General features: G+C 46.5%; 1 protein-coding gene across 2 annotated transcripts in view; it reads left to right on the plus strand.

The window, feature by feature from the left end:
* Window positions 1-1,463: 1,463 nt before the first annotated feature.
* The window catches only part of LOC143040688 (NADPH oxidase 5-like), a 62,923-nt gene continuing 54,386 nt past the window's right edge, over window positions 1,464-10,000 (plus strand). Inside the window, exon 1 of one of the 2 annotated variants that reach the window (XM_076211985.1) lies at window positions 1,464-1,541. The gene's annotated coding sequence lies outside the window, so the exon portion shown is untranslated. The remainder of the gene's footprint in view (window positions 1,542-10,000) is intronic. The other variant, XM_076211986.1, reaches the window with a different exon arrangement.

Below are 10,000 nucleotides of genomic sequence, written 5' to 3' on the forward strand. Positions count from 1 at the left end.
GGATAAGGTTAAGAATAATCAATATCCATACGTAACCTCACAGTTACACGTATTAATCCCAGCCTCCAACTCCAAGTCTCCTGCCCACCCCTCCAAAGCCACGACACCACGAAATACATATCCTTAATCGCCCGGTGGCAGAAACCCTCTTGTATACACAACTGCCTTTTCATTTTCATACAGACATCTCTTCCCCTCATACAACTACCGATCCCGTGCGAGCGGGTGGACTGTCCTAGCTAGTCCATAATCCATTCATTCTAACGTGCTTACTGCCAGCGCTTTATGCATAACGTTTGGACAGTAGTGTAATGGAAAATCAGCCAAGATATGTCAACACGATCCTGCTGCAGACTCCTTGTATCCTATTAACGGAATACATAATGGTTTTATCGCTCAAGACCTTGGGCGTTGTCACGTGACCAAGGTCAGAGTCAAGGTCAGGGCCAAGGTCATAGCATCAGTGGTGGTGGTGATGGTGGTAGTAGTGGTGGTGATGGTGGTAGTGGTTGTGGTGATGTTGGTGGTGGTAGTGGTGGTCATTTTCATATCCTATGAAAGGGCGTGGATGTCCCGTGGACTCGTTTTCCTCAGCGCAGTTAGATCCAAAAGGAGAGTTGTGACTTTATAATAAAATCACCACAGATACAGATGCTGCTGCTAATGACAGTGGTAATTATAATGATGGTGATGACGATGATGATGAGGAGGAGGAGGGGGAGGAGTAAGAAGAAGAGGAGGAGGAGAAGAAGGAAGAAGAGGAGGAGAAGAAGAAGGAAGAAAAGGAGGAGGAGGAAAAGGTTTTGACTTTAGACTAATGCAAGAATTACAACATATGAATTAACGAACCTTTGGCGTCACGTTGCCCGGAAGGGTGTGGAGGAAGTCCGTAGTACGTCACGGTAAATTCACCTTACAGTGATAACATCCATCCGGCCGACCATCTTTTCCCGGATCTGGCCCCTCACAAGCCTACGCCTACCGACCTTTGCTCCCGTACACAACAAAACAGAGGACCCTACGTAACAACTGTCCGCTTCCCGCTCCGGAGGCGTGGGCAGCCGCTGCGTAGGCCTCAGCTACGGAATTCCAGTTGATTTCCAGGCGGGAGATTCCCCAATGTGGTGGTGACTCTGCGCATGCGCGCGTCCCCCGTTGTCGTGACTGTGGAGGACTGCATTTTTTTTTTCTCCTTTTCTTTCCGTTTCAACCGACGAACACTTCAGCGGCAAGTTAGTAAGAGGGCGACAATTACTCAAGGGAAAGGAGCCTATGGACATGAGTAATGTTATCAGGAGGATGACCATGAACAGAATTACATAACGCGTTAGTTGTGTGCTGCTTCTTTGGTCTCAAGGTAAACTGGCAACTCGAAAGGTGGCCAGGACACCTCACGTACGTACGTACATACGCACGCACGCGCGAAGGTAACTTCTTGGGAATCCGAAGAACCTGTCAGTGCATTTGAGGAGTTTACAAGTTGATGTGTAGGTCGGCGCGTTATAGCTGTGGAATTCGGTGAACCCGTACACAATGCTGTGGTGATTTTTTTTTCTTTTGTTAGAAAAGACAAACGAACAGAACTGTCACGAAGAGAAAAGAGAGAAAGAGGAATATTTTGAGCATACAGTCGACCAGTTTCCATCTCCGTCAAACGTTTGAAAGAGACCAACTAAGTTTATATATTCGAAAGTGTACCTGCAAGAGTCCTCTCGGACGAGGAACTTCGCAGGTTTTTACTTTTCCCTCCCTACAGTGTTGTGTTGTGTTGTCATATGTAATGCGGCACCAAGAGCCTTCCATCAGGACCCAGACTTCGGAAAACCTGTCTCGATCTTCCCGTCCCGCCCCGGTGTTGTCTTGCGTTGCTTTTGTTGTCGCGTCGTTTCATACAACTAAGAAACTCATCAAGCTCATCGACGAACCGAACTCGTGCGCGTTTGGTGCATTCCATCAAGTTAAAGCCAGATTATTCTATTCAGTTGAGAGTAGGATGGGAGGAAGAAGAGACCTTCACGGACCACTAAAGGCGTTATCATCACACTGGGCTATTTTTACTTCGACTGTTGGAGCGGCTTTCCAGTCCGCAGCTTTCGGGAAGGAATCTTATAAGCTGGAGGGGAATATTTTTCCTCCAGGATATCGAATGACATTATATGTATTTTTGTTGAGAAAACAAAATAGTTTGGTGATTTTACGGTGGAAAAAGTTCTGAAGGTGGACATTAACGCCAATGAATCGGAGGTTGAATGAAAAATAGCCCAGGGTGATAATTCTTTAACAGGGTCGTTAGACAAGTAATATTAAACCGGGGAGGGGGAGGAGGAGGAGGGGTGATAGGGGTGGAAGGGAAGTGATCATTCCAAAACGAAACCCAATCACTCTAACAATGATGACAATAATAACGATAATAGAAATGACGGTGATATGAAATTATGCAGTGGCTTTGGCCCACTCATACACAAGGCCTCACCGACCGACCTACCCTTCCCGAATTGGGTGCGACAACGGGACGCAACGCGTTATCAGATTTCCTTCGAATCCTCACCGATGAATCGACGACGTGCAAGACAGAGTCTCAGCCAGCGCCTGCGGACTCTGTGGAAAGTAAGAGAACAGGGCCAGGAGAGGTCAAAGGAGTGGGAGGAGGGAAGGGAGAGGAGGTGCGTCCTACAGTCAGGGAGGAATCTGCGCGAGGTCGTATGACTCCTTTAAGACGATCACCGTTGAGACGATTTTAATAGAAACTTTGGACAAACGAGGTACAAGTTGTCGATAAATGACGCGTTACGGTACATACTAAATCGTGTGGTGTTAGTGTCGTTTGCTCGGTTGTTTAGCATGGTTTTTGCCATGAAAAAGAGGTGTTGCTCGTTCATGATGCTTGGGCTGAAGACAGGTATGTGAAATTTCCGAGTTTCTGTGAAATTTCCGCGTGTTTAAGGACGCTTTCTCGCGGTTTGGCATTGTTTCCGCGTTTTATTATTTATTTTTTATTTTTACCAGGGTGTAAAAAAAAAACCATGTAGGCTCGTGACTATTACTCGTAATGTATTTTTTTTTTTGCCGTTTTGGATTGACATTCAGTGCGGTATCCACCACATTGCATTATTTGAAGCTAACAAAAGCAAAAACTCCCAATTGTGGGAGAGGGGGCACGCCCGGCCCCCTGGCTCGGTCATTTCGCTCTCTAGCAAATTTTCTCTTTTATTTATTTATTTATTTATTTAATTTAGACATCACTCACGTGTCTGGCTTCAGCAACAACGATTGCTGCTCTTTACTGCGATGCCCTGGGGTCTACTTTTTCACCTTCAGGTCAGGAACCAAGTGGATGATGATCGTTTTAGAATAACTTTCAATAACCATAAAGATAATAAAATATACTAATTTGATCTTATCCTACAATAAATGTGCCCTGAAACCATACACAGAGGTTTAGTTGTCAGTTGAAAGGTAAATTAGTCGTCAGTTATATCTACATTTTTTAAGTCACATACGGAAGTAGAATTGTTGTGATTTGTAGAAAACTCGAAGGAACGAGTCGTCTTATCGGTGATCGTCTTAAAGGCGTTGCGTCATCGGTCGGAAACCGCATCATAAACCGTGACTTTCATGAGCATACGTGCATATACAGGCTGGTAAAACTGATGGATCCTATAAGTATAGTTCGTTTCCTATATGCTGTAATTAGGTAAATATAGAGAGAGAGGGCAGAAGAGAAAGAGAGAAGAGGGGGCTGAAGTGAAAGAGAGAAGAGGCTGGGGCAGAAGAGAAAGAGAGAAGAGGGGGCGGGGGAGAAGAGAGGGCAAAAGAGAAAGAAAGAAGAGGAGAAAGAGAGAAGAGGGGGTGGGGCAGATGGGAAAGAGAGAAGAGGGGGTGGGGCACAAGAGAAAGAGAGAAGAGGGGGGTGGGGGCAGAAGAGAAAGAGAGAAGAGAGGCTGGGGCAGAAGAGAGGCTGAGGGCAGAAGAGAAAGAGAGAAGAGAGGCTGGGGGCAAAAGAGAAAGGGAGACGAGAGGGTGGGGCAGAAGAGAAAAAGAGAAGAGGGGGCGGGGCAGAAGAGAAAGAGAGAAGAGGGGGTGGGGGCAGAAGAGAGAAGAGAGGCTGGGGCCAAAAGAGAAAGGGAGACGAGGGGGTGGGGGCAGAAGAGAAAGGGAGACGAGAGGGTGGGGCAGAAGAGAAAAAGAGAAGAGGGGGCGGGGTAGAAGAGAAAGAGAGAAGAGGGGGTGGGGGCAGAAGAGAAAGAGAGAAGAGAGGCTGGGGCCAAAAGAGAAAGGGAGACGACGGGTTGGGGTCAGAAGAGAAAGGGAAGAGGGGCTGGGGGCAGAAGAGAAAGGGAGAAGAGGGGGCGGGGCAGAAGAGAAAGAGAGAAGAGGGGGTGGGGGCAGAAGAGAAAGAGAGAAGAGAGGCTGGGGCCAAAAGAGAAAGGGAGACGAGGGGGTGGGGGCAGAAGAGAAAGGGAAGAGGGGCTGGGGGCAGAAGAGAAAGGGAGAAGAGGGGGTGGGGGCACAAGAGAAAGAGAAGAGGGGCTGGGGGCAGAAGAGAAAGGGAGAAGAGGGGGTGGGGGCACAAGAGAAAGGGAGAAGAGGGGGTGGGGGCACAAGAGAAAGAGAGAATAGGTGGGCAAAAGAGAAAGGGAGAAGAGAGAGCAGTGTATACTGTATAGCTGTTAGGAACAAAACAAGACAAGAATTCTCGGGGTTACCAACAGATGCGTTAATAATAGACACGAAGTTATATTGAATTAATATATATTGCGATAATTAGACCTCATCTATATTACGCTGAAAATAATGTGCATGATAACTGCGTATACACACACACACACACACACACACACACATATATATATATATATATACATATATATATATATATATATATATATATATATATGTGTGTGTGTGTGTGTGTGTGTGTGTGTGTGTGTGTTGGAGAAGTATGGGAGCAGATTCTATTGCATGTTCATATAATTAAATACGACGGCATTATTATAGTTGTGCAGTTGTACGAGCGTAGCATTGTCGTTGTCGTTGTAACAACAAACTTCCTGGCAAACCAAAGTAACCTTCAGGGTGTCACTTCCAGGAGCCGCGTGCCGGCTAGAACGTAGTCCCGGCGAAGCCCATCCACTACATTCCAGAAGGGGAGAGTATTGATGCCCCAGAAAGGTCAGAGAGATAATTGCCCCCCGACCTGACCCGACATACGTCACCGTCCATCCTCCACCTGTCCCTTTAGGGTGGTAATGTGCGTTATATCACCGTGATATAATGTACATTTCGTCAGCTGTGGAGCGAGGCATTAGAAATCGCCACTTCATGTAACAACCAAACGATGAACAGGTACAGCGGGTTTTATCACACACCCAGAATCCCGGCCTATAAAAGAACATTTCTTCAGTGATTGGGATGTCTCCACGAGCTGGATGAAGGCTCCTGGCACGTAGCGGTTGGTCCACTGGTGGCGGAGGAGTTTCGGGTTACATTCTCCCCTTTTCACTTAACAACACGTACAGGAGTTTGAAGCTGTCGCCCTCCGTTCCACGTGATGTGTGCTACCTCAGTGTGTGTGTGTGTGTGTGTGTATTTACATAATTTTAATATACAAGAAAGGAGCAACGTTCGTCGGGTCCCGTCCCCTATTCCCCAATTCTTTTTATCAGGATTAGCCTCATATTCATGTACAGTTCCAACTTTATAGCCTTGAATTCCAGTTATCATATCTACATCTGGACTCATATATTGGTTGAGGTTTGTGTGTGAGTAAGTGAATGATGAATCTAGGACCTCTGACGTTTGGGCCACAGTGAGTATGACGTTTGGGCCACGGTTTGGGCCACGGGACAAAATATAGAAATAACAAGTGGTTTTGCAATAACCAATCACATTTATTTCCTATTGCAGTATGGTATTTACATATATTTACAAAGTAGTACAAGTGAAATTTGTAAGATAGATATAGGTTGGGCTACCCACGGATTTTTTTTTTTTTTTAATACTTTTTGTACATGCTACATGCATCCTCCGTTGTCTAAATACGACATATCCCCCAAATAGACAAAACAATATTCCATGGTCCCCAAAAGATACAAAAATGTATATTCCTTGTTTCCTAAACAATATACATCCCCCCAAAAATATATTCCCCGTTGCCCAAACATGATATATTCCTCATAAATATAAACAAAAATTAAACGATTTATTTCGTGGCCCCAAACACACACACACACACACACACATATATATATATATATATATATATATATATATATATATATATATATATATATATAATATATATATATATATATATATATTCCTAGTTGCTCAAACATGATATATCCCCCTAAATAAGATAATCTATTCCGTTACCCAAACCAAGGCCATGGCCGAAACGTCCGGTCACCGTGGATGAGTGCGTGTTTACCTAACTGTAGCATTCAGGAAAGGGGCTACGTTCCTGGGATTTTGTCTCTTATTCTCCAACTAACATATCTAAATCTAAAATCTTGTTTGGTCCCAGCTAAGGTTATATCATCATTCGGGGCCATTCCGAGAGTTCATATATCTCTGCCTTCATATCCTTCAGACATTGGGTATTTCTCTCTCTCTCTCTCTCTCTCTTGGGATCACCTGTTTGTCACTCCAGACTTCGACAGGGTGATAATTCTTCAGGTGGGTTATCCTGAGGTGACAGTTCTTAATTGAGCTATCCTGGGTTGATTCTTTAGTTTGCATAAGTTAATAACAATAAATAACTTTTGATAAGGTTAGGTTACAGCCTTATATTCTATCCAATGTGGCCTAGGTGACGATTCTTAAGGTGTTGTTGGTCGGGGTGACAATTATTCAGGTGGACGCTCTGGGGTGACAATTATTCAGGTGACCCTTTCAATGACGTCGTGATTTGTTTCCATCCCGTTTGTATTTACCTCATAGTATAAATGACCTTGTGGAACATCGCTGGCTGAGAGGGTTAAGGCGTCGTTACTTGCGGCGAAGGTCGAGGGAGATGACGGTTCGAATCCTACCACCGGCGAAGTTGAACCAAGGACATGGTTAATCAAATTCCACGTTACAAAGTCCTCTGTGAGGGGCACCGTCCTAGCCTTCCGATAAGGGGGAGTTTGTGACGTTAAACCATATCATCATCATCATAAATGGCCTTCACTTAAGGGAGACGAACAGAGGCCCATAAGTGGCTTCCGGTCCGGTGGCTGCTGGACACTGGAGGAGTCGGGTCGGAGGTAGCCCAGGGTGTGCTCTGTTGTGGCTACGTGTCTACCTGTGTGCCCCAGGCATGGAGGAGGAGGAGGAAGGAGGGAGAGTGGGTGGAGGAACGGAGGAGGACGGAAAATCCCAAGCCGCCGATCGTGGTCTTCATCTGGTGTGAGAAGCAAGGAGACTTCGTGAGTGAGTGAGTGAGTGTGTGGGTTTCCCGCTGGTGCTCGTCGCTCAGGTGCGTCCAATACAGTGAGTGAGCCTTCTTCTTCCTCTTCCTCTCTCTCTCTCTCTCTCTCTCTCTCACACACACACACACACACACACACACACACACACACACACACACAGACCTACCCAGAGATCGGCAAATAATGAACTCTGAGCTCACTGCCGTAGGGTGGTGTCTGGCTGTCTCGACAGAGACTGCAGCAGATCCGAGGTGAATACACACACACACACACACACACACACACAGGGCTGAAATAATTTCAGTATCGCTGTGCTGTGGGTTGTTACTCCAACTCTCGTGGGCGGGGAGTTGGGTGTGTGTGCGTGCGTGTAAGGTCACAGCATTACCCATAGACCGGTCATATATGAGCTCTGAGCTCTCTTTCGGGAGGGAAATAGCTGTCGTTTACGAGTCCAACACGTGATCCAAGACCATGGTGAATCACGTACATCATTACCCAGAAATCGGTCAATAAATGGGTCGTTAAATGGAGCGAAGTAATTAAAATTTCATGATGTGTTGTTGTCCATACAGTAAAGGGCAACATGAGACAGTATGCGTGAGTATGTGTTGGTGGGTTGGTTGGTTTGTGGGGAAGTTGAGATGCAGCATCGGCAAACTATTTTTCCCACTTTTTTAATAGTGTGTGTGTGTGTGTGTGTGTGCGCGTGCGCGAGGGGGAGGGAACTTTTGTTACTCACTAGACGGGTTCAATTCCTTACCCCCTCCCCCCATCCCTACCTTGAGAGGAACAATGTCGGTGATATACGAGGCACTTTCACATCTGCTACGGGGGTGTCAACCCCACTCCCCAAACACTGGGGAGCGATAGGATGGAGTACTCGTGTTTGTCAACGTCATTTTTACACACGTGCGAACAGGCCATCCCACTCTGCGGAGGGCAGCTTGAACCCTGTGGCAGCAGAAGCCACAAGAAGCTTCGAGGGGTGAATGTGCATGCACCTGCCATTCTTGTCAGAGGCAACGCAGCAAGAGAGAACAGGTCAAAGGGTCAGGAGGAAGGCAGGGGTGGAAGGATCTGAGGACAGTCGATCGGCTCCGACGAGGCCTGCAGTTCCTAGAATCCTAACCACAGCTGCTGCAAAATATAGACCCGAGGTGCTTCATACATCGCTGGCGCCGTGATGAAACCTCTCCTTTTTGTTATTGCTTGGGGGAGGGGGCGTGAAGCGTGCGTGTGTTGGGGCGGGGGAGGGGTAGGGGTGGGGGGGGGTCAGGGTAATATCCAAGGACGAATCGGGGAGAAGGAGGAGACACTCCCGAATTCTTTCCCTCTTCCTTGGGTGACACGAAGGGCGTAGTGGTGATGGTGGTGATAATGATAAGGAGGAAGGGGATAACGATGATGGTGATGACGGCGATGAGAACGATGATGATGATGAGAACGACGATGACGGTGATGGTGGTGATGTCAAACCTCTAAATTAGGCCCAAACGGCTCGTTTCAGACATTAAAAACAGCAGAAGCTAAATTGAACAACTCAGTTGAATAGCCTGGGGACCAAGCCAAGTTGTAACTATTTGCCTCCGGCTGTTGGAGAAAATTTGCAGCCAGCAGTTTTCGTAAAGGAATTTGATATGATGGAGGAAAATAGTCTTCCACCAGGACATGAAATGACATTCTATGTAAATTGTCGAGAAAACAAAATAGCTTACCATGGCGATTTTACGGCGGGAAAAAAAAATTTGGAGGTGGGCAGTACTGCCGATTAATCGGAGGTTGGAGGAAAAATAGCCCAGTGTGATAACGCCTTTACATCACTCCACTTCACTCCAGTCAACTGGTTTCCTCTCACAAGACTTGCACGATATCCATCATCTTCCATCTCCCTGTGTTTCGCTCTTGTCCACCATTTGTGTGTAGGTATTACTATATAGGCACGTGGTTGTAAGCACGGGTGTGTGATTCACCACCATGGTCTTGGACCACGTGTTGGGCTCGTGATCGATAGTTATTACCCTCCCGGATGAGAGCTCAGAGCTCGTATGACCCATCTATGGGTAATTCTGTGGCCTTACACGCACCCCCCCCCCAAAAAAAAAAAAATCCCCGCCCACGAGAGTTGGAGTAACAACCCGCAGCGCAGGGATACTGAAATTATTTCAGCCCTGGGCAGGATTCGAACCCGGACCGCTGTAGTGGCATGCAAGAACTCTAACCGCTGTGTGTGTGTGTGTGTGTGTGTGTGTGTGTGTGTGTGTGTGTGCGCGCGCGAGCGTGTTCAATTATGTCTTATTGAATTTACTTAATAACATTATACGGGAAAGGAGCAACGTTCGTGGGGTCCTGTCTCTTACTCTCGATTATTCATAACTACGTTTAGACTCATAAATGGTTCTAGCTTGGCATTCCATGAGTACGCATCTATAAAGGAATCTGCATTCCTTCTCATGAGTACTCTGAAGAGAGGTCCCGGTGGGGACAAACCGTCAGAAACAAAACTTCAATTCTTTTATGTGTTTACCTCTTAACCCTTCCACTCAGACCTCAACATTTCTTCACGTTCTTCAGGCGTGAGATCT

Source organism: Oratosquilla oratoria, chromosome 29 (assembly GCF_046742065.1).
Source record: "Oratosquilla oratoria isolate Oo_2021 chromosome 29, ASM4674206v1, whole genome shotgun sequence".
NCBI lineage: Eukaryota > Metazoa > Arthropoda > Malacostraca > Stomatopoda > Squillidae > Oratosquilla > Oratosquilla oratoria.